Source organism: Ornithorhynchus anatinus, chromosome 1 (assembly GCF_004115215.2).
Source record: "Ornithorhynchus anatinus isolate Pmale09 chromosome 1, mOrnAna1.pri.v4, whole genome shotgun sequence".
Classification (NCBI taxonomy): Eukaryota; Metazoa; Chordata; class Mammalia; order Monotremata; family Ornithorhynchidae; genus Ornithorhynchus; species Ornithorhynchus anatinus.
Window position 1 is genome coordinate 118,894,846 of NC_041728.1, and position 17,718 is coordinate 118,912,563.

At 43.3% G+C, this 17,718-nt stretch overlaps 1 long non-coding RNA gene across 1 annotated transcript in view; it reads left to right on the forward strand.

Moving 5' to 3' along the window:
- LOC120638498 overlaps positions 1-13,454 on the forward strand; it is a 32,367-nt gene extending 18,913 nt beyond the window's left edge. The window contains exon 3 of the long non-coding RNA XR_005660191.1: positions 13,298-13,454. This is a non-coding gene — a long non-coding RNA (uncharacterized LOC120638498). The remainder of the gene's footprint in view (positions 1-13,297) is intronic.
- The last annotated feature ends 4,264 nt before the right edge of the window (positions 13,455-17,718 follow it).

Here is a 17,718-nt window from a genome sequence, read left to right on the forward strand (position 1 = left end):
TGACATGCCCAGTACGTTTCTGTAGAAAAATAATCCGGGCAGCGGAGTGAAGTATAGACTGAAGTGGGGAGAGACAGGAGGATGGGAGATCAGAGAGGAGGCTGATGCAATAATCCAATCAGGATATTATGACAGATTGATATGGTAGTCAAGGTGAGCTATGACAAGTGCTTCAATCATTGTGGTAGAAGTCTCGATGGAAAGGAAGGTGGCAGATTCTAGAGATATTGTTAAGGTAGAACCAAAATAGATTTGATGATTGAATATTCAGGTTGCTTGAGGGAGATGAGTAGAGGAAAAATAGCAAAGTTATGTGCTTATGAAACAGGTAGGTTGTGTAGTCTACAGGGAGGGGAAAAAAGAAGCAGTGTAGCTAGGTGCTAAGAGCATGCACCTGGAAGTCAGAAGACCTGGTTTCTAATCCTAACTCCTTTAGTTGTCTGCTGGGTGCCTTTTAGGCAAGTCACTTAAGCTCTCTGTGCCTCAATTACCTCATCTGTAAAATGGGGATTAAATCCTCCTCTCTCTGACTTAGACTGTGAGTCCCATGTGGGATAGGAACTGAATATCTTGTATCTACCCCAGCACTTAGTACAGTGCTTGCAATATAGTAAGCACTAACAAGTACCATAAAAATTGTAGGAAGAAAGAGAGTTTCTTGGGAAGAGGAGGAATTTTGTCTCAGACATGCTAAATTTGAGTTGTTTACAGAATATGCAAGTAGAAATCTCCCAAAGGCAAGAGGGAATGCAAAACTGCAGAAGAGAGTGATCAGGGTTGGAAAGGTAGATCTGGTAATCATCCACTTAGAGGTGGTAGCTGAAATCATGAGAGCAAATGAGTTCTCTGAGAGAATGGGTGTAGGTGGAGCATAGAAAGGGACCAGAACTGAGCCTTAAGGGACCCCACAGTTAGGGGATGGGAGGCAAAAGAGGAGCCCATGAAAGATTGAAAGTCTTCTAGATTGTAATCTTTTTGTGGACAGGCATATGTCTACCAACTCTGTAGTACTGTACTCTTCCAAGCACTTGTCTTATACTTGTCTAAGCTTGTAGTACAGTGCTCTACACACAGTAAAAGCTAAATTCATTCATTCATTTAATCAGATTTATTGAGTGCTTACTGTTTCCAAAGCACTGTACTAAGCTCTTGGAAGAGTGCAAATATAATGGTAAAAAGACACATTCCCTGCCCACAACAAGTTTACAGTCTAGAGGGGGAGACAGACATTCATATAAATAAATGAATAAACTGCAGATATGTTCATAAGTGCTGTGGGGCTGGGAGGGAGATGAATAAAGGGAGCAAGTCAGGGTGATGCAGAAGGGAGTGGGAGAAGAGGACAGGAGGGCTTAGTCATTAAAGGCCTCTTGGAGGAGATGCATTTTCAATAAGGCTTTGAAGCTAGGGAGAGTCAGATATGAAGAGGGAGGACATTCCAGGCCAGAGGCAGGACATGGGCCAGAGGTTGGAGCAAGATAGATGAGATCTAGGTACAGTAAGAAGGTTAGCACTAGAGGATCAAAGCGTGAAGACTGAGTTGCAGAAGAAGAGAAGCAAGGTGAGGTAGGGGGCAAAGTGATGGAGTGCTTTAAAGCCAATGGTGAGGAATCTTTGAGGAAGTCGATGTTCCTTGAGGAGTGGGAAAACATGATCTGAAATTTTTTTGTAGGAAAATGACCCAGGCAGCAGAGTGAAGTACAGAATGGAGTGGGGAGAGACTGGAGGCTGGGAGGTCAGCAAGGAGGTTGATATAGTAATCAAGGTGGGATAGGATAAATGCTTGGATTAACATGGTAGCAGTTTGGATAGAGAGGAAGAGGTTGATTTTAGTAATGTTGTGAAGGTGGAACAGACAGGATTTAGTGATGGGTTGAATATGTGGGTTGAATGAAAGAGAGGAGTCAAGGATAATGCCAAGGTTATGGGCTTGTGAGACAGGACAGATGGTGGTGTCATTTACGGTGATGGGAAAGTAATGGGGAGGGCAGGGTTTGGGTGAAAAGATAAGAAGTTCTGTTTTGGACATGTTAAGCTTGAGGTGACAGGAAGACATCCATGTAGAGAGGGCATGTTTGAAAGTTGTGGAGAAGAAGCCATTGAAGAGTGAATGGCTGAAATGGCAGGGAGGGAAGAAGGGAAGGGGCAAGTGTTTTGATAAGGTGTGAAGGAATGGGGTCAGATGCCTAGGTGGAGGGGGTGGATTTTGAGAAATGGCAGGAGATCTCTTCTAGAGATACTGCAAGGAAAGATGGGGCAGTTGAAGAAATGGCAGTAGGAGGGAGGGACTGGAGAGGGGCAGGGAAGATTTTAGGAAGATCATGCCTGGTGGTGTCAATTTTCTTAATAAAGTAGGTAGCCAGGTCACTGAAGGCATAGAATGGGGAAGGTAGAGGGATGGGGTTTGAGGAAGGAGTTAAACAACTGGAACTACTGGTGAGGGTGAGGGGAATGGGTGTCAAGGAATGGGTGTCAATAAGGATGGTGAAATAATATTGCCGGCAGAGGAGAGGAGAGGGCACAGTTAAAGTACGCAAGGAAAATTTGAAGTGGATGAAGTCAGCCTGATATCTAGATTTCTGTAAATGCCATTTGTTGATTCAGTGGCCAGAGAGATAAGCGAACTAGGAGAGGATAATGTCAGTGAAGCAGTATGACTTAGAGGAGGAAGCACTGGGCCTGGGTCAGAGGTCCTGGGTTTCATTTCCAACTTCACTTGTCTACTACATGGCCTTGGGCAAGTCACCATGCCTCAGTTACCTCTGAATAAAGCCAAGGTTAGATAATGTTTCTAGGAAAATGTGGTGGTTCACAGTGTTGAAAGCAGATGAGGAGAGTCGGAGGACTAGGATGGCATGGAGTCTGTTGGATTGGGCAAGAAGAATGTCATTGGTGACCTTGGAGAATGCAGTTTCTGTGGAGTGGAGAGGGCGGAAGCCTGATTGTGGGGGTCAAGGAAAGAAGTGGAGAAGAGGAAGTGTAGACAGCTGTTGGAAACAACTTGTTCAAGGAATTTCTAAAGGAATGGCAGGAGGGAGATGAAATGATAACTGGAAGGAGCCATGGGGGTCGAGGGAGGAGTTTTTTTAGTATATGAGATTTATAAATTTGTCTGAAACAGTTGGAAAGAGCCACTGAAGTGTGGGCAGTTGAAGATTAGCTCCTGGAGTATAGAAAGGAAGGGGCACATGTACTTACTAAGGTATGGGTAGAATGGGTTAGAGGCAAAGTGGAGGAAGTAGATTTTAAAAGGAGGTGGGAAATCTCCTCTTGAGATACTCCTGGGAAGATGTGGAGAGTTGGAGAGGAGGTTGGGATGTGTGCATGAGAGATTCCTGATTTCTCACAAATAAGTGAGTTTCCCATCAAAGCAAGTGAGTAAAGGTGTTTCTCTCTCCCCAGTGAAGGCAGCAGGAAACTGTTTGGGTAGAAAATGCTCTCCAAACTAACTTTTAGAACCACCTGGTGGGGGGATTTGAGAAAATGGGATTTGAATGTCTAAATTCAACTCATTTCATTCCTTGTGCTTTCTTTAAAGTTACTGTAAATATAGTTGCCTTTCTGAGAAGTAGAAGTTTAGAAATGAGTAATATAAATCAAATTATGAACTCCTTGAGGGTAGGCAGGGACTACTTTTTTTTTCCCTAAAGTGCTTAGATCAATGCTTTTCACATGTGGAAACTATATTAATAGTCAATCACAATGAGGGTGAAATGACTATCAGAGCAATTTCCTCAAAGGAGAACAGAGTTTATGTAATCCCACAAGGATATCAGAAAGTAAATGTTGCCAAACTTTGTATAGTTACATTCCAGTCCAAAACAGAGTCTTGGAAAAGTTATTAATGCTTGAAAATTGGAAAAGAAATGACAAACTTCCTAGACATAAAAATGAATAACAGTCTTGCAAACAAATGCCTTGGGTGTATTCTAAGTCCCCCTGGTCTCCTCTTCCTCTCCTCCTGGCCCCTTCTTGACCCACTTCAATCCACTTTCCACACCCTTCAGTACACCGAGACCATTCTCTCCAAGGTCATCTATGTGTCTCCTTGATAAATCTAACTTGATTCTCACTTAATCATTTTTAACCTGTTGGCTGCCTTCAACAGTGTGGACCATTACCGAAGGACTTGCTTTTCTATAATATTGTCTCTTTTCCTTCTTCCTCTTGTTTTTATGCTGTCAAGTCATTTCCAACCCATAGTGACACCATGGACACATCTCTCCCAGAATGCCCCACTCTCCATCTGCAATCGTTCTGGTAGTATATCCGTAGAGTTTTTTGGTAAAAATACAGAAGTAGTTTACCGTTCCCACCTTCTGCACAGTAAACTCTAGTCTCCACACTCGACTCTCTCCCATGCCGCTGCTGTCCAGCATGGTTGAGTTTTGTCTTGTAGCAGAATGCCTTCCACTTGCTAGCCATTCCCCAAGCGAGGAATGGAATGGGTAGGTCTCTGTTTCCCTCCCATAGCCAAGACTGGTAGAGTACTGGTAACTCTCCAGGTGTGGCCTTGGGAGGGGTTCTTCCTCTTAGCTGTAATTAATTTTATTTTCTTTCTCCCCAGCTAGACTGTAAGTGTCTTGAGGGCAGGGATCATGTCTACTGGCTCTATTTTATTCCCCCAACTTCATAGTACAGTGGTCTGCACTCAGTCAATCAATCAATGCACACAGTAAGCACTCAATAGATACCATTGATTAATACTTTGTAAAAGTATTTGTGAAATGCTTATTGTAATAATAATAATGGTATATAAGTGCTTACTATATGCAAAGCACTATCCTGAGTGCCAGGGTGGATACAAGCAATTCGGATTGGACGCAGTCCCTCACAGTTTCAATCCCAATTTTACAGATAGGGTAACTGAGTCCCAGAGAAGTAAAGTGACTTTCTCAAAGTCATGCAGCAGACAAGTGGCAGAGCCGGGATTAGAACCATGACCTTCTGACTCCCCGGCCCATGCTCTAGTCACTATGCCATGATGCTTACTATGTGCCAGGCACTGTACTATGTGCTGGTGTAGATATAATCAGGTTGGACACAGCCAATGTCCCACATGGGGCTCATAGTCTCAATCTCCATATTATAGATTACATAACTGGGACCCAGAGAAGTTAAGTGACTTGTGTCATGAGCCCCGCCTGGGGATGGCTCCCCCACAATATCAAGTGCTCGACCTACGAGCCCTTAACTAGGGATTTGACTCCCTTATTAAATTGGGCACTCAAATGTTAATAAGTAAAACCAAACACCACTGTTACAGTGTAAAGCTTTATTTTAAACTAAAATGGGTTAGTCTCATATGCGTGTGCAAACACACATACAAACCACAACACCTATATTCATTGAATCATATTTATTGAGTGCTTACTGGGTGCAGAGCACCTATAGTTACCAATCCAACTCGTTTGCCCCAAGTCTTGGTGAAGATGATAGTTTCAAGGAGTCAGACTGCCTGCAGCTTGTCATCGTCCTGGTTCAAGTCTTAGGTACTAGGTTGCGGCAGCCATACATGTCTCGGTGCATGGCTTAGGTGGTTCCACACTGGGCAAAGAAGGGAAATAGGGCAAACCAGCCCAGTTCTTTCCCCCTTTTATCCATTGTTCTCAAGGGATTGAAGCAGGGCATTGCTCAGGATTGCCTGCTATCTTCTGCTTGCTCCTTACCAGGTAAACCAGAGAGGAAGGTGACCCCTCCTCCAGGGCTTATCCCCCTGCAGGCATAGCCCCATCTGGCAGTTCTTTTCCTACCCAGCAGAGCAATTTAGCCCCTCCTTAAGCCCTCAGCAAGACAATTCAGTTCCGGTCTTCAAAACTCCTCCGAGACAGTTTCTCCTCTAAATCGTCCTTTGGCCTCGTTGCTCCCAGAGTCAAATAATACAAGATGGAGTCATTTTTGCCTTGTTGCTCCTGGGGTCGAATAATACAAAATGGAGTCACCCATCGCTCACCACACCTTACCCAAAGTCACACAGCTGACAAGTGGTGGAGCTGGGTTTACTGGGGTATATATATACTTTCATTAAAGACAGTGGTTGTTAGAAATAAGGATTCAGCAGTGAATGTTTAACACCAAGTGAAATGCATTATTCCAAGAAGCCAAATTCCTACCCATTCAGCTAGAATTCCCACTGTCCAAATCAGTATCTCGTTCCCTAACATCCTTCCCATTGGCAGCAACAGACCAGGGGCTGGGTTTCCTTATTACACGTTTATTGGCACATCCCCTTTCCTCTAATCAGGGTGGCTGCAGAGTAGAGAGATGATATCTTCACAGAATAACTCGGGTTTCCAAAATCTGGCCCTGACTCAAGCCTCTGTTTTGTTCATTTTGAGAGATTATGAGAGGGGAAACTACCTCATCCTGCCTGGATTCTGGAATTCCAGAGGTGTGAGAGAGAGAGAGAGCACTAAAATTTCTCTAAGTTTGAATTTGCTGGAGGGGAGAAATTAGACACTAGCTGTGCTAGAAAGCTGAGCTTCAGAGTCTCCCTGTGGTACAAGTGCATTTGAGCTTTTCTGAGACAAATCAAGGACTACAACATCCGAAGACGGGACCTAAAGCCTCAAGTGAGGTAGGAAATGTTCTTTTGGTTTATAGATTGGCCTGTGCTGACTTCTCTTTAGGGTTATTAATGGTTATTTTTAAGCTGTTACCTCATCTTTAACCAGGAAACTCAACCCGTTCACCTCTGTACTTTGTTTTGCAAAATTATAGGGCAACCTAATTTCAGCCAGGGTTCTTTTGATTATAGTGTCTGAAAGGAGAGGCAAGCTTGTAAGGAGGGGTGAGGCTATCTACATTGAATGAATTTCAAGAAGCAATTATTGTACTGTTTAGGTTTGGCCTGTGTTAGTACCATAATATCTGCAGAGTCAAAGTGAGAGAATGATGCACAGGGCCAGGGAGTGCTGGATGTTAATCTTGAGTTCCTGAAATGAAAACAGAAGATGCATTGTGAAGTGATGAAATGTGCTCAACTAGCTCTGGTGGTTTACATGCACTCTTTGTGCTTGTTCATCCTGGATAGAATTCAAGTTATTCTTTTTTATTCTGCACTGACTTAGGCAGGGCCTTGTAGTATCTTTGCTCAAAGTTGTTCCAGAAAAAAATACTCGCCTGTTTTGTTATTTTACTACTGTTGTTGTGGCTGTTTCAATGAAAAGTAATAATCGGGAGTCATGGCAAGCAGTTTTTATAAGCAGTATTCTTACTGTGACTGGGAAAAAATCAAAGGTGTGAGCTTTGGTATTCCTTTCTAGTTTCCCTAGGAGCTGTGAGAAGTTCTCCATTTTAGACAACAATATTCACTATCAAAATTGCCTCCACCCCATAATATCCCCACATTGATTTTTTTTGAGGAGGAGGAAATGAAAGATAATTTTTTTATCACATTTTTAGGCAGTGAAAGCCCTGCATTATGAGATGAGATCCCTATAACACTGTGTTGTTTGGTGGTGGTGGGGAGGAGGATGCTGAGTTAATTTGAGTGTCTAATATTTGCAAAAGGGAGAATGCAGCTATAATAATTATTATATGGCACTTAAGTGCTTACTATGTGACAAGTACTGCTCTAAGTGCTGGGGTAGATATGAATTAATTGGGTTGGACAGAGTCCCTTTCCTACATGGGGCTCAGTCTCAATCCCCATTTAATGATGAGGTAACTGAGGCCCAGAGAAGTGAAGTGACTTGCCTAAGGTCACACAGCAGATATGTAGCAGAACCCGGATTACAACTCATGACCTTCTGACTTCCAGGCCGGTGCTCTAATCATGATGCTATGCTGCTATATTTAGAGATGCAATCTCAAATGCCTTCCTTACCTTCCTCTTCCTCCTTTGCCCTCATCCTCCTTTCTTTCTTCTCCCTCTGTCACTGGAGGTAACTTTTACATGACCTGAATAATACTCATCTCTGTTTTAATGTTACAAAAGTATGCAAAAAAATGGGGTTATTTTATGAGTAAATACAGTATTTCATTCTTTATATAGAAGTGTCTTGCCTTATACTGGGTTTTTTATTTAGAGTAACATAAATGACTTTGGGGGAAAAAGAGAGAAACTTGGAACTTAATCTTACTTTTCTCTGTAAAGTTGGACTCATTTACCCCGATTATGACTCTTCTCTAATAGAGGGTCAAAGGAAGGCAGGAGAGTATCATAGGACTGGCTACTCATCTTTTTGTCCTTCACCTTTCAGTTAGATTGTCTTGGTAACTCTTACAATCCTATCTTTACTGAGCTAGATCTGTGACCTGCTTCAAGTTTAAGGAAAGATTTTTAATATGAGTTTGTTCAATGATTACTCTCCATGACTTTGGGACGTTTTGACAACAGTCAGTCCAACAATATTTGAGTGTCCTTTGTATGCAGTGCACTGTACTTGACATTGTGGGGAGTTGCAAAGGAAATAGAAGAGAGTCCTTGACCTCAACAGGCTTCAATCAATCAGTAGTATTTACTGAGCACTTACTGTGTGCAGAGCCCAGTACTAAGTGCTTGGGAGAGTACAATCCCACAAAATTTCAACTCCAGCCCTGATCTCTCTCTCCGTCTCTCTAGTATCCCAACTCCTTCTCCCATCACAGCATCTCTACTTGGTTGTCCTCCCATCAACTCAAACTTATGTCCAAAACAGAGCTCCTTATCTTCCCATCCAAACCGTGTCCTTCCTCTGACTTTCCCATCACTATAGATGACACCACCATCCTTCCTGTCTCAGAAGCCCGTAACCTTGGCGTTATCCTTGATTCCTCTCTGTCATTCCACCCACATACTCAATCCGTCACCAAATTCTGTCAGAACCACCTTCACAACATCATTAAAATCTGCCCTTTCCTTTTCATCCATACTGCTACCATATTAGTACAATCACTCATCCTATCCCACCTGAATTACTGCATCAGCCTCCTTTCTGACCTCCCAACCTCCTGCCTCTTCCCACTCCAGTCCATATTTCACTCCACTGTCCAGATCATCTTTCTAGAGAAACATTCTGGATGTCACCCTGCTCCTCAAAAAATAATAATAATGATGGCATTTAAGCGCTTACTAATGTGCAAAGCACTGTTCTAGCGCTGGAGAGGATGCAAGGTGACCAGGTTGTCCCATTAATGTCTTAATGCCCATTTTACAGATGAGGTAACTTAGGCGCAGAGAAGTTAAGTGACTTGCCCAAAGTTACACAGCTGACAAGTGGCGGAGCTGGGATTTGAACCCATGACCTCTGACTCCCCAGTCTGTATTCTTTCCAGTGAGCCATGCTGCTTCTCTAGTGGTTGCCCATTCACCTCTGTATCAAACAAAAACTTCTCTTCATTGGCTTTAAAGCACTCCATCACCTTGTCCCCTTCTACCTCATCTCATTTTGCTCCTCCAACAACCCAGTCCACACCCTTCGTTCCTCTAGTGCTAGCCTTGTCATTGTGCCTCAATCTCACCTGTCTCACTGCCAACCCCTAGCCCACATCTTGCCTCTGACCTGGAATGCCCTCTCTCCTCTAATCCAACAGACAACCACTCTCCCCCACTTCAAAGTCTTGAAGGCACATCTCCTCCAAGAGGCCTTCCCAGACTAAACCCCACTTTTCCTCAACTCCCTCTCCCTTTTCTGCATTGCCCTGAATTGCTCCCTTTGCTCTTCCCCCTCCCAGCCCCAGAGCACTAATGTTCATATCTGTAATTTTATTTATTGTATTGATGTATGTCTACCCCACTCTAGACTGTGAACTCATTGTGTGTAAGGAATGTCATTGTTTATGGTTGTATTGTGCTTTCCCAAGTCCCAAGCGCTCAGTACAGTGCTCTACACATGGTAAACACTCAATAAGATGATTGAATGGATGGAAGTTGGTAGACATTCCCTCCCTTTAAGGATAAAATGTAATAGGAAAGACTTCCTGACACACTGCTTGGCCCATATCTCTCCTCTCCTCAAAATCCTCCGGTGCCATCCTGGGTCTCTCTACATCAAACCAAGTTCCTCATAACTGGCTTCAAGGCTTTTCACCATCTGGTCCCACCTTACCTACCTGCTCTCTTCTCTTACTGTTTCCCAGTATTCTGTCTCAGTTTCTCCCAAGGCAACCTTCTAGTTAATCCTCCCACCTCCATTCCCTAGCTCGTTTCCCCTTCTTAAAACTACCTAACTCCGCACATCAGACAGGCCACAGGTCTCCTCATATTCATATCCTTCCTAAAATCCCACCTCCTCCATCAAGCTTTCTCCAGTTAATTTCCCAGAGTCCTGAGCTATATCATCCCTTCAGCCATCACTAACACTCATGAATTTATTTATGCCCTCCATATTTCTCATTTTCAGTGTGTAGACTCAATTATTTATATGCTCACTGTAGCTGCCAATATATTTATATCTGTGTTTCCCATTACAGTGAAAGCTCCTTTTGATCAGGGATTATGTCACTACCTTTTCTTTTTTTGGCTATTTGTTAAGCACTTACTATGTGCCAGGCACTATACTAAGCACTGGGGTAGACACAAGATAATCAGGTTGGATACAGTCCCTGTCCCAAGTTGAGCTCACAGTTTTAATCGATATCTCTCTTGAGCCCAGCTCGTTATCTCTCTTCAGCCCAGCCCACATGCTTTGGTCCTCTAAGCCCCACTTTTCCTCATTAATTAATTAATTCATTCATTCATTCAATAGTATTGAGCGCTTACTATGTGCAGAGCACTGTGCTAAGCACTTGGAATGTACAATTCCTTCCTCATCTCCCACTCCCATCTGCGTCACCCTGGCTTGCTCCCTATGCTCTCCCCCTTCCACCACCCAGCCCCACAGCACTTATGTATATATCTGTAATTTTGTTTATTTGTATTGATGTCTGTCTCCCCCACTCTAGACTGTGAGCTCATTGTGGGCAGAGAGTATCACTGTTTATTGTTGTATTGTACTTTCCCAAGCACTTATTACAGTGTTCTGCACACAGTAGTGCTTAATAAATACTATTCATTCATTCAATAGTATTTATTGAGCGCTTACTATGTGCAGAGCACTGTACTAAGCGCTGGGAATGTACAAATCGGTAACAGATAGAGACAGCCCCACTGAAAGAATGAATGAATCCCCAATTTACAGATGAGGAAACTAAAGCCCGGAAAGGTTAAGTGACTTCCCAAGGTCACACAGCCAACAAGTGGTGGAGGCAGAATTAGAATTCAGACCCTCTGACTTCCAGTCCTATGCTCTTTCCACTAGGCCACATTGCTTCTCAATTGGAACTTCTTTAGTCAATTCTTCCCAAGCATCTAGTACAGTGTACTGCCCCAAATAGATCAAGAAATACTCCTTCTACTATTAATACTAAATACAAATGGCAGAAATATGCATAGACACATTTATCTCTACTTATGCAAAGATACATACATGGGAAAGACTGAAAAATCAAGGGGGCAAAGGGGTACCTGGGGGAATGGAGATAGGTAGGACTCTGCTTCTGAAGCAATTTCCAGAAGTGCTGATGATCTAGCACCAAACATCTCAGTGGATTGGAGGGTGGTGGTATGATAAATCAGATTCCTAGATGAGCCTTTACAGAGAGGTTAAGCTGTAGGCCAAGATGGCCAGATCAGCTAATTATGGAGCAATCATTCAATCAATCAATCATATTAAGCACTTACTGTGTGGCACTCAGTCCACTGGTGTTGACTTTTGGGCCTTTTTTTTTTTCCTTTTTAATAGCACTTGTAAAGTGTTTGCCAGTTGTCAAATACTATTCTAAGCACTGAGGTAGGTACATGTCAATTAAGTTGGACATGATCCCTTTCCCTCATGGGGCTCACAGTCTAAGAGGAAGAACAGGTACTGAATACCCTTTTTACTTTTGAGGAAATTGAGGCACAGAGAAATCAAGTGATCTGTTGAAGAACACACAGCATGCAACTGGCAGAGCTGGGATTAAAACCCAGGTCCTCTGACTCCCAGGTCCAGGCTCTTTCCACTAGGTCATGATGCTTCCCATCTCACATGCTACTGCACCTAGTTCTGATATAATGCATGTTTCCATTATGCATTTTGACTAGAACAGCAACAAAAACAAGGGATGGCCTTCCAACCTCACACCTGTTTGGATACAAGTGCTTAAGAAATATCATTGTTATTATTAATAATAATGTTGGTATTTGTTAAGCACTTACTATGTGTCGAGCACTGTTCTAAGCGCTGGGGTAGATATAGGGTAATCAGGTTGTCCCACATGAGGCTCACAGTTAATCCCCATCTTACAGATGAGGTAACTGAGGCACAGAGAAGTTAAGTGACTTGTCCACAGTCACACAGCTGACAAGTGGCAGAGCTGGGATTTGAACTCATGACCTCTGACTCCTAAGCCCGTGCTCTTTCCACTGAGCCACGCTGCTTCTCTATTATGATAAACACTCAGTCAATATCACTGATGGATTGTCATTATGATGGTGATGCTGCTGCTAAAGTTGAAGAGTAGTTTTGTTTTGTTTTGTTTAATGGTATTTGTTAAGCATTTACTATGTTCCAGACACTGTACTAAGTGCTGAGGTAAATAAAAGCTAATCAGATAGAGCCCCACAGGGAGCTCAAAGTCTTAATCATTATTTTACAGATGAGGTAACTGAGGCACAGAGAAGTTAAATGAGTTGCCCAAGGTCACAGAGCAAACAACTAACAGAGCCGAGATTAAAACCCAGGTCCTTCTGATGCCCAGGCCCATGATCTATCTATTAGGCCACATTGCCTTTCAGAGCAGGCAACCTAGATTAGGAAATGAGCATCAGAGGGAGGCCCTGGCTCTGCTGTACAGTGCTCTTCACATAGTAAGCGCTTAATAAATGCCACTGATGGATTGCTTGATTTTGATGTTCCGTCATATTTCCCCTTATCATCTACACTCAACCTCCTTCGTCTCTGACCTGCTTTTCTTGTCAGATAACCAACCTTCAGGAAAACCGAAGGTTAGCGCAACATGGAAATACCAGGCGCCGGTAAAGAATGCCATGCTCACTTTGATGTTATGGCTCCATCACCAGTGGTTTCTCAAGCCATATTTTGATCAATCAATCATATTTATTGAATGTGTGCTGTGTGTAGAGCATTATACTAAGTACTTGGAAAGGTACAATATTAATAGAGTTGGTAGACACATTCCCTACCCAAAGTCCATTCAATTATATTTACTGAGCACTTACTATGTGCAGAGCACTGTACTAAGTGCTTGGAAAGTACATTTCAGCAATAAAGTCCAGAAGAGGAGACAGACCTTAATATAAATAAATTAGATTATGGAAATAATTCATTTACAGATACGCAAGCTGGCACTGAAGACTGGAGGCAGGCCACAGTAAGCTGCTCCGTAAAGCCCTGGCCCATGCTTTGCACTTCTAGATTCTGGGAGACTCCGGCTCAACCTCACAGTCCATGTGGGAGAAGAAGAACAAACTCAATAAATAGAGAAGAAGAACAAACTCAATAAATACAATTGATTGATTGACCTTGGACTTTGGTTGTCCTTCTCTACTTCGTGGAAGTATAGTGTTGAGACCTTGGAGCATTGACAAGGACAATTTAATATAAAAGCCCTAAATAATAATAATGATAACAGTGATGATGGTATTTGTGGGAAAAGCATGGGCTTGGGAGTCAGAGGTCATGGGTTCAAATCCCACTTGTCAGCTGTGTGACTTTGGGCAAGTCACTTAACTTCTCTGTGCCTCAGTTACCCCATCTGTAAAATGGGGATTAAGACTGTGGACCCCACTTGGGACAACCTGATCACCTTGTATCCTCCCCAGCACTTAGGACACTGCTTCACGCATAGTAAGCGCTTAACAAATGCCATCATTATTATTATTATTATTATTTGCTACATGCTGAGCACTGTACTAAACACTGGGGTGAATGCAGGCAATCAGGTTGGACCCAGTCCCTGTCCCATGTGGGGCTCACAATCTCAATTCCTATTTTACAGATGAGGGAACTGAGGAATGGAGAAGTGAAGTGACTTGCCTAAGGCCACTCAGCAGACAAGTGAAGACAGGGTTAGAACCCATGACCTTCTGACTCCCAGGCCCATGTTCTCTCCACGGTGCCAATCTGCTTACCTAAATAAAGCAAACTGTATTGGATTTTAAAACTGGAACTGAATATTTGAAATGATACAGGGTTTTTCACATAATAAAATGGGCCCAGAAAGAAAGGCCCAGACAGTCAATGCACACTGCTATTGTTGAAAGCCTAGTTGATTCATTTATTCCATCATATTTACTGAGTGCTTACTGTAGGTAAAGAACTGCACTAAGCACTTGGGAGACTACAATATAACATTAAACAGACACATTCCCTGCGCACAACACAGTTCTATGTGGTGGCCTGAAAAGCTGAGGAAGTAAGTCTACTCAGTTCACTAATCTCACTTGAACACTTCAATTTCTTTTACAGTATTTGTTGAGTGCTTACTATGTGCCAGGCACTGTTCTAAGCAGTGGAAAGGATAGATACAAGGTACTCAGGTTGGACAGAGTCCATGTCCCACATGGGGCTCACAGTCTTAATCCCCATTTTACAGTTACAGGTAACTGAGGCACAGAGAGGTGCCTGACTACTTGTTTTGTTTAGCTGGTTGTCTTCCCCTTCTAGACTGTAAGCCCGCTGTTGGGTAGGGATTGTCTCTATCTGTTGCCAAATTGTACTTTCCAAGTGCTTAGTACAGTGCTCTGCGTGCAGTTAGTGCTCAATAAATACGATTGAATGACTGATGAAGTTACTTGCCAAGGTCACCCAGCAGACAAGCGGTGAAGCTGAGATTAGAACCCAAGTACTTCTGACTCCCAGGCCTGTTGTCTACCCATTTGTTCTTGCTGCTTCTCAGAAATATCTGTTCTGGCCTCCTCCTCTGAAAACTGGGATTGGTACTGCAAATTGCTTCAATATAGCCTGAAGGCGGGATTCTGCTCCCAAAATAGGGACTACTGGATTATGAGACCCAGGGAAATCCGGCCTCTTAAAACATAATAAATCATCTAGAAAGACCCAGCACTTGCTGGAAAACTGTGCTTCCTCATTCAGATGACCAGACGTGACCTCTTCACATCTTCAATTAGAATCCTGGTCCATGTCCAGCCTTTAAGTCACCATCCATCTTCTGCTTTCTCCCGGGCCTGGCTTCATTGTCATTTCTCAAGAGAGGCTGAGATATTACTGTTTTTGTACTGATCCAATCAAGGCAAACTTGCCTTTGCCAAAATCCTAGAGCAGTCAATAACAGGAGTCCCTCTGTCAGGGAACACAGACTAGCCCACATTACACAGAGAAGCAGCATGGCCTAGTGGAAAGAGTACAGACCTGGAAGTCAGAGGACCTGGGTTCTAATCCTGGCTGCCCCACTTGACTACTTCATGACCTTGGACAAGTCACTTCATTTCTCTGTGCCTCAGTTACCTCATCTGTAAAATGGGGATGAAGACTGTGAGCCCCACAAGGGACATGGACTGTGTCCAACCTGATTACCTTGTACCTACCCCAGTGCTTAGACACACAGTAAGCTCTTAACCAAATACCATCTTTACAAATACCATCTTCATTATCATTACAAGCCCCTAACTTTGGCTCTATCCTAGATTCCTCTCTCTCATTCAACCCACACATTCAATCCATCACTAAATCCTGTTGGTTCATCCTTCACAACATCATTAAAATCTGCCTCTTTGTCTCAATCCAAACTGCCACCACTTTAATTCTAGCACTTAATTTATCTCGCCTTGATTACTTTATCAGCCTACTTGTAGACCTCTTATCTCTCCCCACTCCAGTCCATACTTCACTCTGCTGACTAGATCATTTTTCTATAAAAACGTTCAAGCTATGCTTCCCCACTTCTTAAGAAACTCCAATGGTTACCCATAGTACTAATAATAATAATTGTGATATTTAAGCACTTTATTATGACCCAGGCACTGAACTGAATGCTGAAGTGGCGTGGCTTAGAGGAAAGAGCACGGGCTTGGGAGTCAAAGGTCATGGGTTCTAATGCCGGCTCTGCCACTTGTCAGCTGTGTGACTTTGGGCAAGTCACTTAACTTCTCTGTGCCTCAGTTACCTCATCTGTAAAATGGGGATTAAGACTGTGAGCCCCACGTGGGACAACCTAATTACCTTGTATCTATTCAGAGCTTAGAACAGTGCTTGGCACATAGTGCTTAACAAATACCAAAATTATTATTATTATTACAACAAATCAGGATGGACAGAGTCCCTGTCCCACATAGGGCTCATAGTCTTCATCTCCATTTTACAGATGACAGAACTGAGACACAGAGAAATGAAGTGACTTGACAAAGACCACACAGCAGACAAAGGGCAGAGCCCAATATTAGACCCCACGACCTTTTGATCCCAGGCTCGTGCTCTATCCACTATGCCATGCTGCTTCCCCTACCACTCCAGTGGTTGCCCATCCACCTTTGCATCAAATGGAAATTCCTCACCATCAGTTTTAAAGCAAGCGCCTTGCCCCTTCTTACCTCACCTGGCTACTCTCCTACTGCAGCCCAGCCCACATACTTCACTCCTCTATTGCTAAATCTTTCACTGTACCTCGATATCAACCTCACCACTGGCCTCTGTCCCATGTTCCGCCTCTGGCCTGTGATGCCCTCCCTCTTCATATCCAAGAGACAATTACTCTTCCCCCGCTTCAAATCCTTAATGAAGGCACATCTCCTCCAAGAGATCTTCCCTGACTAAGCCCTCCTTTCCTTTTCTTCCACTGCCTTCTGTGTCTCCCTGACTTACTCCCTTTATTCATTCCCCCACCCAATCCCACAGCACTTATATACCTATCTGTAATTTATTTATGTTAATCTGTCTTCCCCCACTAGACTGTAAGCTCACTGTGAGCAGGGAATTTGTCTGTGTTGTTTTTTATTATTCCCACAAGCCCTTAGTATACTGCTCTGCACACAGTAAGCACTCAATAAATACAAATGACTGACAGTTTACAGACACAATAAAATATCATATGAGTAGTAAAAAGGTAAGTACAGAAGGGGTGTGAGGGTGGTTTGAGTGAAGTGCTTAGGGAGCACTGACTCAAGTGCATAAGTCTCACCTTAGGGGGAAAAATGAAAGATTGGTCAAGAGATTGGCTTCTTAGAGGAGATATGATTATAGTAAGGCTTTGAAGGTGGGGAGAGTGCTGGTCTGATGGATATAAAAGGGGAGGGAGTTCCATGCAGGAGGGAGAACCTGAGCAAGTGTTCTGCCACAAGAGAGATGAGATCGAGGTGTATAAGAAGGTTGGTATTAGAAGAGTGAAATGTGTGGACAGGGTTATAGTGGGAGAGGAGTGAAGGTAGGTTAGCAGTGTGGCCTGGTAATAATAATAATGATAATATTTACTAAGAACTTGCTTTTTCCAGGCAGTGTACTAAGCACTGGGATAGATACAGGCCTTTGAGTTGGACACAGTCTCTGTCCCAATGGGATTTACAGTCTTAATCCTCATTTTACAGATGAGGTAACTGAGGCCCAATGAAGTGACTTGCCCACGGCCACACAGCAGACAAGTGGCAGAGCTGGTATTAAAACCCATGACCTGACTCCCAGGACCATGCTCTATCCACTACATAATGCTGCTTCTCAGCATTTCTCAAGCGCTTACTAGTACCAAGAACTGTACTAGGCACTGGGGTGGCTACAAGCAAACTGGGCTGGTCACAGTCCCTGT